General features: G+C 35.8%; 1 protein-coding gene across 1 annotated transcript in view; it reads right to left on the reverse strand.

Moving 5' to 3' along the window:
* LOC128862371 (EGFR adapter protein) overlaps positions 1 to 19,540 on the reverse strand; it is a 108,789-nt gene extending 89,249 nt beyond the window's left edge. Inside the window, exon 1 of the mRNA XM_054100949.1 lies at positions 18,574 to 19,540. The gene's annotated coding sequence lies outside the window, so the exon portion shown is untranslated. The remainder of the gene's footprint in view (positions 1 to 18,573) is intronic.
* Positions 19,541 to 21,067: the final 1,527 nt, after the last annotated feature.

Here is a 21,067-nt window from a genome sequence, read left to right on the forward strand (position 1 = left end):
CGGAGAATTTTGAATGTATTTTAATACTTTAGAAGCATCTTTCTTTCCACTTTCGATTAACTCTACTGAAGCTGCATGCATAATCAAGTTTCTGTCCTTAACTGTAGATCTGAGTTCTGCAGTTTTGCGTCTTTTAGATCTTCCACCTGAGTCACTGAAATGTTTCTGAGGACGGCCACATCGTTTCGGTATTGCTGCAACAGTTAATTCAAAACCTCCTTCCAACCAAGACTTGTACTTTGATAGGAAAACATCTTCCTTTTTATGTACTTGTAGCCACTTTTTCTTGATTTGTGATTTAAAATGTGAAAAATTGTGCTTAAGAGCTGATATCTGTTCGTCAGAGTATTTTTCACTTGACAAAAGCTGCTGTTGTAAAGAGTTTAATTTTTCGTCCAAATTTGGTAAATTCTGAGCTTGTATGCGGTCGAATAGGTATTTTCGAGTTACAATTCGAACCCCTGAAGTGCCTTGAGAACCTTAAACAAACCAAAAAATAACAAGTATAGAAAACGCTTTAAAAAAAAACTATTCCATGAAACTTTTGAAATTCCACAATTAATTAATCTGCGGTTTTCTGCGGCTAATTCTACTTTATTCTACATCTCAAAGCATATGTACACAATCTGAAAAAAAAAATTCAAGCTTGGACGGACTTGGAAGTATAACTTTCAACTTAACAAATAAAAAAAATATGTGTAAAAAATGCACTATTTCTCCTTGTACGGAATTCAATAAATTAGGTTATTAATGAACAAAATCTATAAAATATTAATTAAATTTGGAAAAAATATACCTGAAGCTTCAATTTCCATCATTAAAACGAGACATATAACTTTAAATATGTTAACTTTACTTTTTTGAAAATTTGTTACTTGCCGAACGCCGAGCGAGATATGTGTAGTGTGATAAGCAATGAACTTTTGACTGCCAATACGGCTGTAGCGCACGCGACGAAAAAGCGCGAGAGGGGGTGGAGTGAATACTCTATTGTGTTATCTTTCTATTTTATTCATTATTAAAATCAATTAATGCATTTTACAAAATTGACTTTTGGCCGCCTAGATTATCAAAATACCGGTATGTGCATCGATTCAAATATTTCTCTAAAAGTAATGATTAGAGGTTGGCAAAAAAGCCAACCTGTGCAAGAAAGTATATTACCTTCAATAAGATTAAGGAATTTGGTTGAGAAGAGAAAAGAGATGTCTTCAAAACTCGGTTGTTACACATATTTATGGTATGGACTCTTAGATATGAGTAATAAAAAAACAGTACACAGGGATGCTCTGTATTCTGCTGACATATAGAACACGCAAAATCGATTAGTGGTAGCTAACTCACTTCCACTCATAAGACGTAGTTAGCCAATTTGTGTCACAGAAGCACTATGAGTAGTTGCATAGATTCAACTACTCCCAACAGTCTAAATTTAATATTAAAAACCTATACAACGCAATTTATTCCCTTGAAAGAGTTCTTAAACATAATTTGCGAAATTAATAATACTTAGCTTTGCCTGAAATTAGTCTAGATTCCATGAGTCTGCATTCCATTACATATGTGAATGCCCAGTCTTCTTCAAAGAATAAGGATATCATGGATCTCAACATAACTAACCTTTGCCGTTCTAATGAACGTCCGAACCGAAACGACCGGTATTTATATCCGGCCAAGGACTGTCACTGCAGCAGCATTCCCCGCATATGTATGGTGAATGCTTATGCTGCTACAACAACAATAACAATCTTCTTCGTTGTAAGAAAGGGACGCTCTTAATTTTAGAAACTTTAGCAACTTTTCATCAGCGATGAGAATCGTGCATCAATCTGAAATGTTTAAATGTCAATAGGCAGGAGTTCCGCCGATTATAATGGACAATGGCATCTTAATGTTTGCGTCTAAGAGTTGCTTCCAACTTTCAAACTATGAAAAATAATAATTTCTTGGAAGCTTAGATGCGGATGTGGGCTCACAGTTGGCAAACAAATTCCGAGCTCAGGGCGGAGGAAAATTATATTTTTCCAACGAATTTTTTTGCGATGGAACATATTCTCAAATGAAATAAGATTACTATCGGATTAGATATATTGAGATTAGAAGAAATTATTTGTCAGCTGTACCCGTCTGGATTTGTGTGTAAATACCATTCTGATGGCCCTGATATGAAGAAAATTGCTCATACAAATCATCTATCCTCTAAATATGGGTAGAATAGAAGTTTGGCTAAAGATTAGAAAAAGGATGTAAGCGTGTCTTTATAAAAGGTGATAAGATTGGAGGTATTTTTTTCAATAGGGGTTTTTTGACAATAAATTTGAATTTTCATTGTTTTATTTCAATTATATAAATATTACACCTCTTTCCACTTGTGGTCGAAAGCTCGGGATTTTGCATGTTCCAAAGTCGGCCAACTCGATAAACTGGATAATGCAGATAACTGAGCATTGTGAAATGAAATATATGAGGAATATTTGGTTTCTCGTTTCCTTTTATTAATTTAACCATACTCAGCCACTACAAAGTGCGGCTATATTTATTCACATTTTTTATTTTGTTTTCGCTTTATTATACATTCATATACATTTATTCTTTTCTTTCAAATAAAATAACGAAAGTAAAAAAAGAAAATAGGAAAGAGTTTACTTTTTTTAATGATTTTATAGCCGGCATAAAAAAGAAAAAGCTATTAATTTTTTCTCTGTTCATTACAGAGTTCCAATTATATTATTTTAATCAATTTCTTTTGTTCATCTATTATTTCTTTTTATCTCCAAATTAGATGTGAAACAAAAGCCTTTTGCTCCGAATTTGACACCACTGCCTTCTCTTCTTCGTCAAAGTTTACATTAAAAATTCAGCCAACATTAAAAGAAGTATGAATAACAAGTAAGGAGGTACTAAATTCGGTCCGCACCGAACTTTATATACCCGTGCACATTTTAGTAAAATTTAATTTGGCTTGACTGTTAATTGTATGAAATTTGAATAGTTTTGCTTTATTTATATAAATTTTTTTTTTTTTTTTTTTTTTTTTTTTTAATTACCATAAAAGGAGTGTCCGTGGTTATTGACCGATCCTGTATATTTGTAATGCTAACCAATCTACCAAGTTTCATTGAAATACTAGGTTGTTCAAGAAGTTTTGCGGTTCGATTAAAGCGGGCGTTGCTACTAGACTATTGTAATTTTTTTTTAATATTTGGCACACTGTTCATATGCACGCATGTGAAGTTTCATTTTAATCTGTCACTTTAATATTTGCTTACAAGTCATTTAGCATCGACGTATCGCAATATTTTCCACAATGGGAATAATCAAGTGTTGTGCACTGATTGAATTTTTATTCTTGGAATTAAAAGCAAAGGCAATTTGTGAACGTATGCAGAAAATGGGTTACTGAATTTAAACGTGGTCGTATAAGACTTGAAGACGATCCACGTCAAGGACGTCCAAAAACAGCAACAACATCAGAAATCATAGAAAAAATACGAGATATTGAATTGGAACGTCGTCGAAAGACTGAAAGGAAAACTCCAGACATATCATTGGGAAGAGTAAGCAATATTTTGACTGAAGTATTGGGCTTTAGAAAGCTGTGTGCACATTGGGTGCCGAATACGCTAACAATGGATCATTCGATTGCCACTTTTTCAACAAAATTTAGAGCGTTTTCGAAATGAAAGTGTATTTTGTGCATCAATTCATCACTATAGACAAGACTTGGGTCTATCGCCAAAATCCTAAATCAAAATAAGAGATTAAAAAGTTGTGTGAACCTGGTACTTCGGCTCCGAAACGAGTTCGTGTCCAAAAATCGGCCGTGAAGGTGTTAACATAAGTTCTATGGCGTGCGAAAGGAATTTTGCTAGTGGATTACTTATAAACTGGTAAAACAATAAATTCTGAGTATAATTTTATCTTTTTAAACCAGCTGAAGAAAAAAAATTTGAGAAAAATGAGCCAATTTGCAAAAGGAAAGAAGAACATTTAGGCAATGGGTAAACTTTATGAATTTAAGTTCAAATTGTTGGATCATACACCGTATTCATCAGATTTGGCCCTTAGCGACTTCCATTTGTTTCCAGACGTTAACAAACTCATGCGTGAGAAGCGTTTTTATTAGATATATGGCCATAACTGCTGTGGAAGCGTTGCTGTTAAATCTCTTGTAGATTTTCAATTCTGGGATGGAATTCATTGATCGGAATCTCATAGTAACAAATGTATTGATATTCAGTGAGACTATACTGAATAATAAAATTTTCTTAATGAACAAAACTTAATGAACAACCTAGTATACTAAATTTTATACAGACGCATGGATGACTTAATCAACTCCTCTTACCATTCTATATCTTATTCATCTATATCTATCCCGATTATTCTAAGCTCTTACACACAAGTACGTGTTATGTGAAAAAAATCACGATACCCATGTGCACAAGTGCGCACGGGTATACAAATTCCAAAGGTAAGCAGATATGTTGTGTGAACGATCTCGCTTACGTGCCTGTGTTGCACGAATTCAATAGAAAACAAACAAAAGAGATACGAAGATTATTGAACAAATATTTACTCACTATTCGCTGCGGCTTAAACTTTAAAGAATAACCAAAACCACACATACCTACACTAATCAACTTACAAACACCGATGCAAACGATAATTCTGGCATTGCTTATGTCGGTAATGATTTTGATAATATCAAACGTGATCTGAGGAGGTATAAGCACACACACGATTATAGTCATACGAGGAAAAGAGTGTTTGATTAAAAAGAAATCGTTGTTGATGTAGTTACTTATGTGTATACATAAGTACTTAAAAATTGTGCAACATTAAGGCTCATAAGTTTGTAGGTTCACCTAACTTTCATGTCAAATATTTATGTGCACTGGGGTGGAACATCAAAAGAAAAATTAATTATATACATACATATTTACACACATGCATATATATGCACACATGCATGGCTTTTCATATAGCCGAAAAGATAAAAATCAAATGCAACCGGCATGTCAAAGTCATGCCGAACATAACGGTTCAACTGTCAATATTAACACGTTCTGCCTCTACACATGTTACCACATGCCTGCTATGGGCTTTTATGTCTCTCCTTGCACCTAACCCACTAATCAGTCGATGCGACATTTACGACGACGTTTAGTGTCGTCAGGTAGCGTGTGATTATTGGTGGTTCTAATTCTGCTTTCAAGCCACTAATAAGCTGGTTAAAGTGAGCGCTTCCGCTTCTATTCGTTTTCCATGTTACCGAGGTTGACAAGCCACTCCATCAGTTCGTAAGTTAGAGCAGTGAGTGCATCAGAATGATTGGTAGTAGGAACCTACTGCACTTGCACGCGGGGTGCTTTTATATTTTGAGTCTTTGCAACATTACGCGCGATGAACTGTTATTCGTTACTTTTATCGAAAATTTTGATATTTTTTAGCCTTGTTATATTTACATGTAACATTTTCACTAATGAGCTTTATTTGTTCTTTTTCAGTGAGTTGAAAAAGTCATCTCTACCAATATATAGAATTAACTCGTGAAAGTGTTTGTGTGTTGTTTTATTATAATTTGCGACGTCGATTATCAAGACAGGAGCTCGTTAATCAACATACTTCGACTCTTGGCGTTGAAGCACCGCATTTTGCAATAATGAAACGCTGCTAAAACGAGTTCCAAAGTGACCGTTGACTCTAAATGAATTTCATGAAGGCCGTCCAAAAAAGGCTGTTATGCCAAAAACAAAAGATGCTGCGAGTCAGTCAATAATCCAATATCGTCCTGTGACATATCGCGGGATGAAGGTATTCTTGAGTATTGGTGGTACCAGCTTACTTCCAATATTGTATGCACATTTGGACGTCAAAAAGACAAGAACTTGTGTCGATTGGTGTAAAGAAATCATGCAGAAATTCAGCCGCGGTGGTTCAAAGCACTTTTATAAGATTGTAATAGGGGATGAATCTTAGAATTATGTCGGAAAGGAAATAGTAATCCAAACCGAGTTTTATAAGACAAAACTCGTTCGCCGAAGAGGCACCTTAAAGCAACTGGTTGGCTGTTTTTTCGGAAAATGTGGTCATGTCGCGACTGTACCTACTATTAGAAAAAATTAAAACAGTCAGTTTTGAGTGGTGCACAGTCATTCATTTGACAGAAGTTTTCGAAGAATTAAGGAAAATCAGTCGCCGAGAACGAATCATCCCCCTAAGATAATGCGAGCTCTACGTATCGGCCCACGCAAGAGAGTTTTTGAGCACTCAAAATATCGGATTAATAAGTCATCCGCCATACAGCCCTGATATGGCGTTTTATTATTTCTTTTTTCTCCGAACATTAAAAATAAAATACGGGATACAAGTTTTTTAACGCTTTAAGAAGCTGCTGAGGCCTTTAAACAGAGTGTGAGATTTCTGAGTGGCAAAAGTGCTTTGCAAATTGGTTCAAGCGAATGCCCAAGTGTTTTGTCTCCCAAAGAGAATATTTTGAAAAGCAATAAAACCATTTTCATTATTATTTTAGTATGTTTTCATTATTAGGCACAACATGTGAAAGCCAACCCTCGTATAAATATGCAAGAGGTAGCTTTAAAATAATGAGATTGATGTTGGACAATATATTATTTCGCTTGATACATACATGCATAAGTATACACATTTGTAGTCACATAATGAAGTCACTTCATCTGTGGCCAATTGTTCCTTCCTGGAACCATAGGAAATAATAATAAGAAAAATCAAGTTGCCTAATTAAAGACTGATCAACATTGTTTGTATAAAAAACTGTCAAAAATCAGCGCGATTTTTGAGCGTATTCTAACTTTCATTTTATCATACTAAAACTGAATTGCATGTCCAAAAAATTGCTTGAAATTTTGTTAAATTTTTGAGAACTTTGTATAAAATTTGGAACTTTGATTTATAACATTTTTGTTATGCAATGGAGTAAAAATATTTGTATACAAGATTAACGTAAGAAATATAGTATGAAAAATGTACCAAATATTGTAGAAAGATAAAATCAATTATGTGACCACAAGTGTATGCAGTTATTATCATCTCCACTATACACCTCTCCGCTATCCATGCTGCTCTCCAAGCGAATCTAGAATGGATTTTAATTGTACTGCTTTTGTTTCAAAGTTCTACTTAGGAAATGGATAGATGAAAGATGGCGCAAGATTCCGCATTCAAGGCGAATGATCTAACATTGGGCTGCTTGAAATCTCTCGAAAGACAATGCGAAAGGCGTCTGTGTATGATGGACGAACCGATGATGGCTTACTTTTCATTTAAGGTCGGGGTTGTAGGCAGGCCATTCTAAAATTAATATTTTTCTCTGCCAAAAACTCTTTCATTGCTTTGGAAACATGAACGGCTGCGTTGTCATCCTTGAAAATTCATGACAATTCATCAAAGCAGAAAGATGGCACAAAAGCACGATTTGTTGGATCTTCAGACAAACGTGGCCGAAAAGGGATTGAAAATGATATTTACGGTATTCTGATAGGATTTTACTTCGTATGAAAATTTGCGGGAAGGCTAGGCGCGACTTTTTGAGGATGTTGTGGGAGTAGGAAGAAACGCCTACCATGTAATTGACCTTAACTATGAAAAATTGGTCTACGATATCTGGGGTCACTTTTTTGCCTGGTTTGAATAAGAAGTAAAGTGGAAAAATAAAAGAAAAAAATTAAATATTTTCAGATTTATTCAATGTTGAAAATGTTTAGCTGAGTTTTTTAAATATCTTTGTTTCCTTTTATCATTTTCATAATGGTTTTTATAGATTTAGAGTAAATGTGCTTTGCTATTATAAACATTTTTGGGAAAATATTTTTTGTTGCCATTTCTAAGAAAACATCCCAAATCAGATTTTTTCTGTTTTTTTGTTTGTTTTTTATTATTATTAAAATTTTAAACTATTTTCAGTAAGCCCTGCAAGTTTCAGAATTGCAATAACTTTTCCTATTATATTCAAATACGTGCAGGGAAGTTATTTATCATCGCTGCCGGAAAAGTTCTGATGTGGATAGGATGTGAATACTCGTAGGAGCTCTTATCTACAGTGTTTCAAGAATATTTCGCGCCATGGATATATGGCATTATACTTCTTTAGAATTGTCTTATATTTCCCTTCCCGCATACATACTTAATATATATGTATGTATGTATACACATATTATTAGTTTCTACCCACTTTATTATTTTGTTTTCAATTTAAAGTTTCTACTTCAACTCCATTGACCGACTTTGCCGTTTATAAATTACGAGCTAATAAACATCACGGCGCAACATAAAAATTACAATGTTGTTCATAATCATTAAATAATATACATATGTACATACATAGGGAATATTGCATTGAATTCGCCCAATCCTTGTTGTTGGTGGTGTTCAAAATTTTTTCCGCATCTGTATATGCCTTCCGGCCTACCGTTCACCTCAATCATAATCATTATGATTGTCTTCGCCTGTTCATTCCTCGTCAATTTGATCGACTTGTTTATGGGTTGTCAGCAGATTTTTGGCATCTCTTCATTTCTACACTGCGGCAAAAGCAGAGGCGCTACCAGCTGCATGAGCAACAGCAGATATTTAGCTGCAGTTGGAACATCGGAATGTTTATGTGATGGTTGTAAAGTACATATATTCACTCAGGAAGCGCAATTTGCATTAATATAATTTTTTGCGAATTTTCTCTGTGCGCATTCATATGCGCTTTTGTATTTAACATAAATATGTGTATGTATGTATGCATTTCTATGCATTAACCAACTATACTTACGTCCAACTTTGCAGTAGCCCCTACGAAATTCATTACAATCCGAGAATCTAATTAATATTTGCTTTTAAATTGTTTCCTTTTTCTTTCCCATTGGCTTTAAAATCGAGTAAAAGTAAATATTTTTACTCATATGTCGTACGTTAGACCTTTTTGAAGAATTGCTTTTTTCATAGAAAACTTTATATTGCAAAATATTTTTCTAGAAGACAGAAAAAATTAGCTTAAGATACTTAAAAAAAATCTGTCGATGTCTTTAAAACAACGACTCAGCCAAATCTCTTTTTTAAGTCAAACTGCTTTTGCAAAATTCATAAAATATAACAAAATGTATGGTTCGGTTTGAAAGTAATACCTTCTTTTCATAAGTTACCTTAATGTAATAATGTGCCGAGCCAGCTATTTTGGTACTTGAGTATTTTAGCACTCGTTCAGATACTTGTATCGAGCATCCAAAAGTATTCGATCCGACTGGTCTCGGCACATCACAACCTCAATGTCACTTCAACGCTATGATCACTATGAAAATTTACTAAAAATCTCTGTTCTCCAGAATAGTCTAATCGGACGTCAACCTACCACGAAATATGCGAAAAATATGATGAAAGATATATATATATAAGTAGTTTATTTTATTGGGAGATAACTTTACTTCTTCAGTTTTTGTTAAAAGGATTCCAACCGAGCTCGTGGGCAAAACACTATTTAATTTTTGACATATCGGAAGAACTAGGGCCGATAAAGCAGCAGGCTTCTGCGAGTTTTTAGTGGCATTGGAAGCATAGAAGTGTTAACTATTTACAGTACTTAAATATATGAGAGTTATTCAACTAACAGATTAGAAGCAAAATTAAGCTCTTATAGGATTAAATTTGTTCGTTAAAAATGAAGACCTCAAGTACTTCAAGTACTGAAGACCTAGTGCTCAATGTAGCTGAGTGAAGAGGTGCTTTTTTTTAAATCCGAATATAATTTAAATGTGCTTGTACATATGGAAGCCAAAGTTTTTAGCACAAATGTTTTTACTCGCGGAAATGCCCACCCTTTGGATGCGGATTTGTACCGAAGAGCGAATACCTTAAAAACTGTATTACAGCGTCCGCCACTTCTAGTGTAACCAATTAAAAAGTCCATAAATTTAGTTTGGAAATTACTTTTAATCAATGCAAAGCAAAAAATGTGTAAAAAGAATACAAAATTGAGAATCAATTTACTTTTGCTCGATGTGACCACCTTTTGCCTTGACTATGACCTGAGACGGTCCAGAAATCGCAAACTGCCCGAATGTGTCTTGATATTTTGGCCCACTCGCGGACAATGACTTTTTTCAGCGCCTCGAGATTGGTAAATCTTTAAATTCGTACCTTGCTTGAATTTGAGAGCCATTGAGGGGGCTTTATGAAGTTTGGAACGATGTTTTTTAGCCATTCTTGGTTCACTCGAGCTTTGTGAGACGCTGTCGAGTCCTGTTTGTCTGCCCACGGCTTCAAAATAACCGCCAGAATACTTTACCGATAATACTTCGCATTTACCTTGACGTCAGGCTCGATGAAAACGATTGGAGATAAGTCAATAAAATTAGGGAGAGCTAAATTCGGTTGGGGTCGAACTATATTATTTTATGCCGTTACATATATATGTGTAGGTAAAACTGTTATGAGAACAAAGTTATAATACTCTTGTTCACAGGTGTGCGGGTATAAAAATAGTCAAAATTACTTAGAGCTTTCGTACAGAGGACAAATATTCATTTGTCAACTCCAAATAACATGAAGCATTTCTGGGCGGGTTTCATGGGTTGATACTTCTTCAAAAACGTAGACGGAGCGAATACCATCCAATGACACAGCGGCATCCTCTTGAGCGCCAAACGGAGACTTTTGATTCCCGAATAATTTTTAGATTGAAAGAATTACCTTTTCTAGAAGTATGCACATCACCAACTTCTAACTCTTTCCTAACAGGTGCTGCAATTCTAATTATATATATTAGCACCTGGTCTGATTTCACCTTGAGAACAACAGAAGCAATACAAATATTTAGAGCAGCCAACCGAAAGAGAAAAATTAATAGCCTTGCAATTGAGCGAACCTTTCCATTGGTGTACAATTTGAAAACTGACTTTGCGCGCTCCAGCAGCTGCTCATAACACAACCAAACAAAAAAAGTCCAAACAAACAAAAAAATCAAAAAACAGCAATCAAGGTAGCAACCAACCAAATAGTCGCGCTGTTGCACAGACATCGCTAAAAAATAGTACCTATGGGGGCAAGCAAGTGGCATACACAGGTTGACGTAGCAAGCGTGTGACTTGTTTGTGGTTATGTACGTTTCGACAATTGTATGCTGATTGCAATAACTTTTAATAGGATTTTTCTAGTTCTGTGACTGTTGGCAATATTTCGCTGCCATTGGCATATTCCCAACGATAGTTAAATAAATATCAACGCTTTTGCTGCAGTGACTCTTGTTATTGTTGTTGCTACGAGTATAATTGGTTGCAACGATCTTAATGGGTAAAGTAGTTAGACAAGTTTTTTTACTTTAACTTATTTATACTAAAGGTGCACACATAGTCCTGTAGCCTCAAATGAGAACGCAACTTATTTAAAAACAATTTACTCTTCCTTCGTTCTGAATAATTTTTTTAGCTTAATTAAATTGTGGCTAATAAAATGTGTATGATTGCCAATTTGCATTGCTGTTAATGATTGAAGGTGCACGAGGTGAAGCTATGTTATAACGAAACTAACTCTGTGAAACATTTCATTGTGATTTCAAACATATTTACTCACTTATCACCTACACTATGCACTTCTCTTCTATCTGCCTACTGATTTATTTACAGACGCAATGGGTACTGCAGTTGAAAGAGAAGGCTGCGCACTTTACTGTTGCCAGTTACTGACCTATAACGCCTGCGTACTTCTATATATAGTAGCGTCAGTTGCGTTATTTAATAGCCTCACCTCGCGTATGGACTTTTTATAGCTATTACGCGATTGCTTGGAAAGAAGAAGTATGTTAACTTCTACTAAAAATCTTGAGGAAATAAAAAAAAGATTGCACGTTGGGTAATCTAAAAAGTGTTGTAATACTCGTAGTATTGTCGAAGCTAATTTTTTTCATGCTTATGAGAATTAGTTTTATAAAAGTGATTATATATACACCGCATGAAACGAATTTTAAGTACAACTGATTTTTTAATATTTTTATTGCCAATTTAGTGCCAACAATACCTGTTTTTAATATTTAAACTTTTTATGATAAATCTTTTAAAAATATCCTGCAATAAGCACACATTTTCACGAAGCTTAAATTAATTACAATATTAAAAGAAGTAAAATCTATAGAACGAAAAAAGTATAATGTTATTATATTCTCCTTGGGCGACGATTCCAAACGAGAGGGAGTTTTTTAGTATCCGGACATACCATTGCTGCGACGGCAGTTTTGATGATGCATTAGGCATTTTAAGTCTCCTTATCCGCAAAAAAAATTTATATTATAATCGAATATAATTCTTTATATGCAGTTTAGTGGTGCGTGTTTGATCCTTCTTTGATTTCAACATGCTGAAGTCGTCTAGACATCGATTTGATTAAGTTTTTTTATAATATTTTGATAAATTTTTGTGCATTCGATATTAATCGCACTGCTAAGGCTTTTATCGCTATCAAACTGTCTTCCATGTTTTAGAACCGATTCAGAAAGTATTGCCCATACATTTACGATTGGGTTCAGATAAAGGTTGCAGGCAGACCATTCCATAATTGGTACTTTTTGGCTGCTAAAAACCCTATTGTTGATTTGGAAGCATGAACGGCTGCGTTGTCATACTGGAAAATCCACTCTTAATCGAAAGTATCATAAAAAAATTGCAATAAGTACTTCGTCTAGAAATTCTATAATTATATACATTATGTGGATATGAAGCATATAGGCGTTTTCCTTTGACACTAATGGCTGCCCAAACCATGACAGAATCCCCTCCGAAATTACGAACCATTCCCTCTTCCTTTTACTTCCGTCTATCATGCTACAAAAATTGTTGCACACGCGCTCACTTTTGCATAAGAATTTATAATTCGGTCGTATGCAACAGCATAAGGGAATCGACTTAGATAAAGACTTATCAATACCAAAATTCTCAAAATGATGAGCACGGCCATTTAGCCCGTCCGTCCGTCCATCCGTTCGCATAATAACTCGAACAAAAATTAAATTATTTCAAATGGAGGGACCTTTCAGTTTCAAGCCAACTCCGAACGGCAGATATTTTTATGAGGAGCTTTTTCATGGCAGAAATACAATCAGAGGTTTGCCATTGCCTGCCGAGGGGCGACCGCTATTAGAAAAATGTTTTTCTTAATTTTGGTGTTTCACAGAGATTCGAATCTACGTTCTCTCTGCGAATTCCGAATGGTAGTCACGCACCAACCCATTAAGCTACGGCGGCCGCCCAATTTCGCGGTATGCCATATAACGGTAATTTAAACAAAAACAAAAGTGTGATATGTCTGTTATTAATAAAGCAAGCTTGGTAGAAATGTTGAACCCACAAAAAAACGGTCAAGCTACGTACCCGATTGGAAAAGTGAGTGTATCTCAATAACGAGGCAACAAAACTCATCCAAACTTCGGGCGCTTGTTGCTCCTCAGCTCCCTTAGATCTAACATAAACATTTGTAAAATAAAAAAAATAAAAATATCAGAAATAAGAAAGTGAAATTATATATAATAAACTGGGCATTTCTATATGTTAAGACTAAATTTCCGTCCAATCCTCTGATTTTATCAGCTTAACAGTTACCGTTTTTGTGTTAATTCGATTAAAACCCAGCCAGCCCAAAAAAAATTTTACAAACATATGCGGGTATACTCAGTTCGGCTCGGTCCGAATTTAAACTTCCATACAATTTTTTTTATAATATTAAAATTGGCATATGAGCTGGATATTATTATGCCAATTTTGGGTTTCTATGAAAATTAGGTCTTTGAACGGGCTAGTGAGGTCATATTTTAGAAAGATGAAAAGAAGAAGAAGAAGACAGCACGGGACAAGAACAGGTTCCAATATATCCACCGTTCCATGACCCTTGTTCAAAGCTTTGGTTGTTCGGGTGGCACCAATGCCAATGCGAATTAAGCTAGTAGTTAATTGATTCTCGTGGGCTGTTTATATTTTAATTTTAAAGATATTTTTCAATAATACTCTTTTCAAGCAAGATATTTTCGCGTTAGGAGCCATACTAGGCAATTTGTTACCGAACTTTGTAGACAACCCAATTCCAATATATGTATCCCATTGGGTTGTGCTTCACAAATCTACCTCAAGCTCAACCAGAACATTCCACATTCCTTTTTTTCTCATGTTTCACACGCTGGTTGAGCTGTTGTGGTGGTAATAGGACTATGAATAAGTTCGTGCGGTTTTACAACAGATGGCGTAACTTGATTATTATTCCATCGATCCACATTTCCAAACATTCATTGGAGAGCTACTGTCGTAAGGCACAAACGTCAGTATAAGTTTTTTATTTGAAGCGTAAACAACAATATTTTTACCACACTTGAAAATGTCGAATTTCGTGCCAAATAATGTGTTTTTGCGGGGAATTCTTCTTCATTATTTTAATATGAAGAAAAAAGCAGCCGAAAGTCATCGTATCTTGGTGGAAGTTTATGGTGAGCATGCTCTATCTGAGCGAACGTGCCAGAAGTGGTTTGCACGCTTTAAAAGTGGTGATTTTGGCTTGGAAGACGAAGAACGCGAGGGTGCGCCGCCAAAGTTCATGGATACCGAATTGGAGGAATTGCTCGATCAAGATCCGGCTCAAACGCAAGAAGAGGTTGCAAAAACTTTGGGAGTTGATCAATCAACCATTTCCAAACGTTTAAAAGCCATGGGAATGATCCGAAAGGTAGGCCATTGGGTGCCGTATGAATTGAAGCCAAGAGACGTTGAACGCCGTTTTATGGCATGCGAACAACTGCTTCAACGGCACAAAAGAAAGGGTTTTTTGCATCGAATTGTGACTGGCGATGAAAAATGGGCCCATTACGACAATCCAAAACGTCGGGCAACGTATGGATACCCTGGCCATGCTTCAACATCGACGTCGGCGCAGAATATTCATGGCCTGAAGGTTATGCTGTGTATCTGGTGGGACCAGCTGGGTGTTGTGTATAATGAGCTACTGAAACCGAATGAAACGATTACGGGGGATGTCTACCGACGACAATTGATGCGTTTGAGCCGAGCACTGCGAGAAAAACGGCCGCAATACGCCGATAGACACGACAAAGTTATTTTGCAACATGACAATGCTCGGCCACATGTTGCACAAGTGGTCAAAACATACTTAGAAACGCTCAAATGGGATGTCCTACCCCACCCGCCGTATAGTCCAGACCTTGCGCCATCCGATTACTATCTCTTCCGATCGATGCAACATGGCCTGGCTGACCAGCACTTCCGTAATTACGATGAAGTCAAAAAATGGATCGATTCGTGGATTGCGGCAAAACCGACCGAATTTTTCACAAAGGGAATCCGTGAATTGCCAGAAAGATGGGAAAAAGTAGTAGTAAGCGATGGACAATATTTTGAATATTAAATTTGTAACCATTTTACGTCAATAAAGTTTCAAATTTCGAAAAAAAACCGCACGAACTTATTCATAGTCCTATTAATTATTGCTGCCAAGCATGCGCAACCGCATTCCTTTCGCGAAACCGCAAATAAAATGTGGAAATTTACATTAATATTTCACGCATTTCTTACCGCACCACAGTCCCACTATGCAATTAGTTTTTTACTTATTCATACATACATACGTATTTTCAAAGAAATCATTTAATTCTCATGTCAATTGCTGCATGCAACAGTTGCGAAGTATTTTTGGATTTAGATAAACCTATGAAAGAAAAATACCACTCTAATTGAAATAAGAATGGGAAAACAACACCCTACTTTAACTGTTCACACCACTTTTTCACTGGCCATTAGGTTGGCATTATTTTCTTTTCTCACTACATTACATTTTTGGCGTGTTTACCCGGAATAGATTAAAAAAAGCTATGTTTCTAAATCTCGATATCGCCATCCGTTAATGGTAAACGCATTTCCAGCTGTATATTCTAAGCCAGCCGACTAAAATTTTTCGGTAAAATTTTTATATTTCGGAATTCGGGAGATGATTATATTGACCGATATTCAAAACTTGTATTATTTTCATTCGATTCGCGAGCAAAATCGAAAAAATTTTAGTGACTTGTAGATTTTCTACTTAAAATCTGTCAAAAAGAGGCCATTGGATTATGACAGCTCAAATTTCTTATAAAACAATTCAAAAAATGAATATGCAGAGACAATTGCATAAACTAGAAGGCGATAGGTCTTTGGAGACCTTTCTTTATTTTTAGGTATATGGTTTTAATCGAACTTTATTCGTTTTAAAAGCCTAATTTACTCAGCTGGAAGATCTGTCGTTTTGTCCTTTTGGACGCAAAAGTTGTGGTTACAGATTAGTCGGCTGTTGTCGGAAGGAAACGTTTTCTTAAATGGTTTTGGTATAATATTATCTACATCTAAATTGATACGAAGAACTTCTTGATTTCGCTTTTCCAATACGGTGCCGCTTAGAGGAATACGGTGTCGTGACTAAACTTCAAATTACATGAAATCATTATTTTTGTTAAATGGCTATGGAGATCTAAATGAAAGTTAGCATTATTGAAAATTGCTATTCTACCCCATACTGATTTTGTTAACGAAAACTCAATTGGGGTTCATAATTAGGGCACGAAAAAGAACATTGTTCGTTTTGTTCTTCGATCGCTGAAGTTCAAGGATCCAATTCCTTCTTATAACGCTTGATGTTTACTAAATAATTTCAAATTTTTGCATAGTAGGAGGGTTATATCCTCTCTCTCGTTTGTGTTTGACATTGTAAGTAGAGTAGTTGACTCTCCTTTACTTCTTGAGAGCATTAAATCTCATATTCGTCAAAGAAGCCTTCGGCTGATCTTTTCTTTTCAGAGCGACCTATGTATCTCATGCTTTATATGAAGAGCTTTAAAATAACTTCATTCGTGTTCAAGTTGTTTGGTTTCCAATTTTTCATTTTCCAAGCTTTGTGTTATTCATTATTAAATGAAATAACTACTCGCATATGTCGCACAGTCGGATCTACGTAACAAGAACGAGCGGGATTTATATCCGGCCAAGGTCTGTCACTTCAACAGCGTTATCTGTATATGTTTGCGGAATGTTTATGCTGCTACAACAACAACAAAAAGGTATGCTTTTGCATACTTCACATAACTTCAGAATACTTGAGGCTGATTATGCTTACCTCACAATCTCATATAATATTGTAGAATCTAGTATTTCGTAAAAAGACAATCACATTATACTAACAATTTTCTTATATTAATTAATATACTAACAATAACGACAAGCGTTTCATGGAAATCTGTAAAAATATTGCCGTGTTGGAAATGTATTCAACTGATTTTTATCTGACTGTTTACAATGTATGTGTATTACGCATAATCAGCCCTTTAGCCTTAAGCTAGAACTGCATGCGTGGGCACTTTATTCAGCCGATAAATATTATAGCTGAATGAAGTGCTGATAGCCACAACTCCTGAAACGCTTCATATGGAGTTCTAGCTTTAGATCATAACCTTTAGAAATGTTGTGTATAATATATTTACATCTTTTCCAGGTGTACTTCAGAAAACGTCAAGTGTATTTCAAAAACCGTAAAATGTATTTTAGAATACCCCATTTTCATGAAAGTTAAGAAGACGGAAATTACTACGCATTGTAATTATTTGTATAGTGCATATAATAGCGCACTAAATGTAGCTGGAATGCCAATATTGGTCTAAATGCAATTTACTGATCTGAAGTACATATATTATTACAGTTTCCGAAGTACATTTTCGGTTTATAAACTATAACCACCCAATTTTGTTTTTGAATAAATGTTTTGCTAAATAAAAGAAATGATGGGAACCTTTATTTTAACCTATACGCCCTCCATTGCCTGTCTGTTTGTATGTATGCTGCAGCTATCTAGTTCACAATTGTCAGGATGAACCCTATCTTCCGATAGGGTGATTAATTTTGCGCTACCTAATATATACTTATATGTTATAAATATCTAATTGGCGTTTACATCGTTTTCGGGTGTTTGACCGATCTCCTATGTCTTGGAGTTGTACCACAAATGGAAGGACCTACAGTTTTAAGCCGACTACGACCTGCAGATATTTTTCATGAGAAGCTTTTTCATGGCTGAAATGTACTCGAAGGTCTGCCATTGCGCCACCTTATATATTTGGCTATTGTGAAGTAGATTTTGCAGTTTCTGAAGTACTCTTGGAAAAGGTTTGGATTCTTATAGGAGTACGAAAATTACTGAGAGTGATGTATATATTTTAATTCGAGTTCTTTTACATCAAATAACGATTATCTTCTTGATCGAAAACTTGGGGCAAAGGGCTTTATTTCCTAAATAGCCAATATTTGGCTTGATTTAAAATAAATACCGGAACAAGCAGTATTTTTGAGTCGTCCCAGCGCAGTTATATCCTGCTTTATTATAATAACAATTTTAAGAATTTCCAGTTATAATTTTATTAATTCATTAATAATCAAAATATTAACTTTTATGGAGCCACTAAGCTCATCTGAATTTTCAAATACCGGCAATTCTGAATACAACTAAAATCACTAAGTTGCATTTAATTCGATAATTTACCTTTTACGATGCTTTTTTTTTTACTGGTATCCCCTTTGACTGACTTGAGTGCAGCACGGCGACGTCTTGTCAGCACGACATTTCTGGTTGCATGCAACACACACTGCAATAGAATGAATGTGCTCCGTGTAAAGTCCACTGAGCATGAATGCAGTATCGAGCGCAACAGGTTTTTCCGGAGCACGAGCACACACACGTACACTTTTACACATATATGTATGTTTGCACGGTATTGTTGAATGCGTTTATGTGTCAAACTCGTTTAATGGAAGTTTTGCAACATTTTCCATTTCTTTTGTTTCTATTTCATTTTCATTTTTTACTGGAATCACTGTTAAGATGGGGAGCAAAATTGCTGTAAAGATGTGGAAGAGAGGTACACATGTATTTTAGCACTATCATAAGAATAAGCGACGGGTTCCCGGCGCGAAGAGGAATGACTTGGTGGAGTAAGTTGGTGAATAAATAGTTTGTTGGTTGTGTGATCGGCAGCCAAGTTGGTTACGTTACATATGTATTTAGATGTGTGAGTGTGTAACTTTGAACCACTGTGGGGCTATTGCGAATCGCGCAAGTTACCCGAGGGTGATGAGTACACAATAGCTTAGCAGCTTTTCTTTCGTTGGTATATCATTTAGAGACTTGGGCAGATCACTAAGATAATCCACGAACAGTTAGCCAATTGGTAAAAGTAATGAATCCGATTTTATTAAACTGTTTAGGAATTTATTGGGCTTAAAAAATTCATAACAGGCCATAAAATGTTAATTTCTTAATGCACACACATGTTTAATGGTTTAACAGCGCAACATATTATTTTTAAATATTCCATATTTTTACTTTAGTGACCACCAACTTCCTTTGCCAATTCACTTTACGGCATCAACACTATTACCGAACGACGAATGAAACTAACGCGTTGGTATTGTGAATAAGTGTCTTGCGTACGCGCACGTTAATACTCGCAGACTCGTCGTAATGGACTAACAAAGAACATAAATTTTATGCACATTCAATCTGCTCGATATCAACACAGGGCCCAAACACTACCACCACTACCACGATGAACGCAAATGTACACACAAACAATGACGCTACTTTTGACGGCGACGTCGTGTGTCGCTGCTGCTATTACCACGGGCAGCGACAATGACAGCAAGCTGGCCATATATGCTTAGTAGCAGCATCCACTGAGCCACTCACAAACTGCTTATAATTGCTGGCAAAAGGACCACTTAGGCCGAATATTGCGTTGCCAATAGTGGCTGCAGCATTAATGGGCGACAGCAAAGGCAACTGTCAATAATAGTCGGAGGCGACGTTAACGCCAACGCTGCCTGCTTTTATCTGCACTGATGCTTATGTGTGTAAGTGTTTTGTGGAACCTGTTATCTAATTGACGACCAGCTGTGAATCTTAAAATGCCAACAACATACAAATGCTGCGCTGGCTACAAGTGTTTTTCGTATCTGTGACATGTATGCATGTATGTGTGTGCTCTCAGCAATGAGCGTGTGGAATGTGGTTGAGCGTGCAAGAATAGTATGCAATATTGCTGGTTTGGTTGGTTGGTTGACGTTGGATTTTACGGCCTCCTCCACAAGCATTTAATTCCACAAAGGCACCACTCTCTATCTCTCTCAGAGCATATCTCTTGCGCTGCTGCTTCCAGTTTCCACCTTCCAGTGTTTGACTTTAGCATGATATCAAAACAAGTTTGACCGCCGAGGAGTACCTATGACCGACCAACATTATGGTCGGTGGATGACTTTTGATAACATACTCAGCTGCTTTCGAGGCCATCAGAGACACTTCAAGAATGGAAAAATTAAATTTTATCGTTTTTGGTTAGTGTAACAATTATGCGGGAGTATTTGGGTAGACAATTTTGTTAAGATTATTTTCAGTTAATTTATTTTACATTAATGTAATATGTACACAATATAATAATTTGATGCCATTGTAAATACAGTACAGTGATCTGTTCCGCATCACCTGATTAGAGCTTATAATTTTTATGGAAGAAAATGGTTAAGGGAACCGCATTGTAACAGAGCTCCAAGCCATGTGGTCTCTTGCAAAATCCTCATGGTAAATCGAGGCGGTGCTCTTTACGAAATTCATTCAAAGGTGGTGTTTTTGTAATTTGTTATGCTTCAGAAGTGGTGCCTTTAGAATAACCCTTCGAACGGTGGAATTCCTGGCTGCAAAATTTGTCATTTATTTAATTTCTGCTGTTGGAAGTGCGGAATTTGATGCAATCCTAAGGATTTTGCTAGTTTCCTTCGGTGTTAAAGCCCTCGCAGTTCTGCCTTTGTAGTTCTTACCATAGGAGGCATCCTGTTTCACTTGAATATTCACAACGTTTGGACTTTCATCAGCTTTTTTGGCAATTTGAAAGTCTCTCTGCGTTGAGTAAATTATATGTTTTTTCGATTTAAGGGGTTATATACCTTGTGGTCCGGTGAAATTAGCAAAGTTGGGTTTTTTTAAA

This window comes from Anastrepha ludens, chromosome 4, assembly GCF_028408465.1.
Source record: "Anastrepha ludens isolate Willacy chromosome 4, idAnaLude1.1, whole genome shotgun sequence".
NCBI lineage: Eukaryota > Metazoa > Arthropoda > Insecta > Diptera > Tephritidae > Anastrepha > Anastrepha ludens.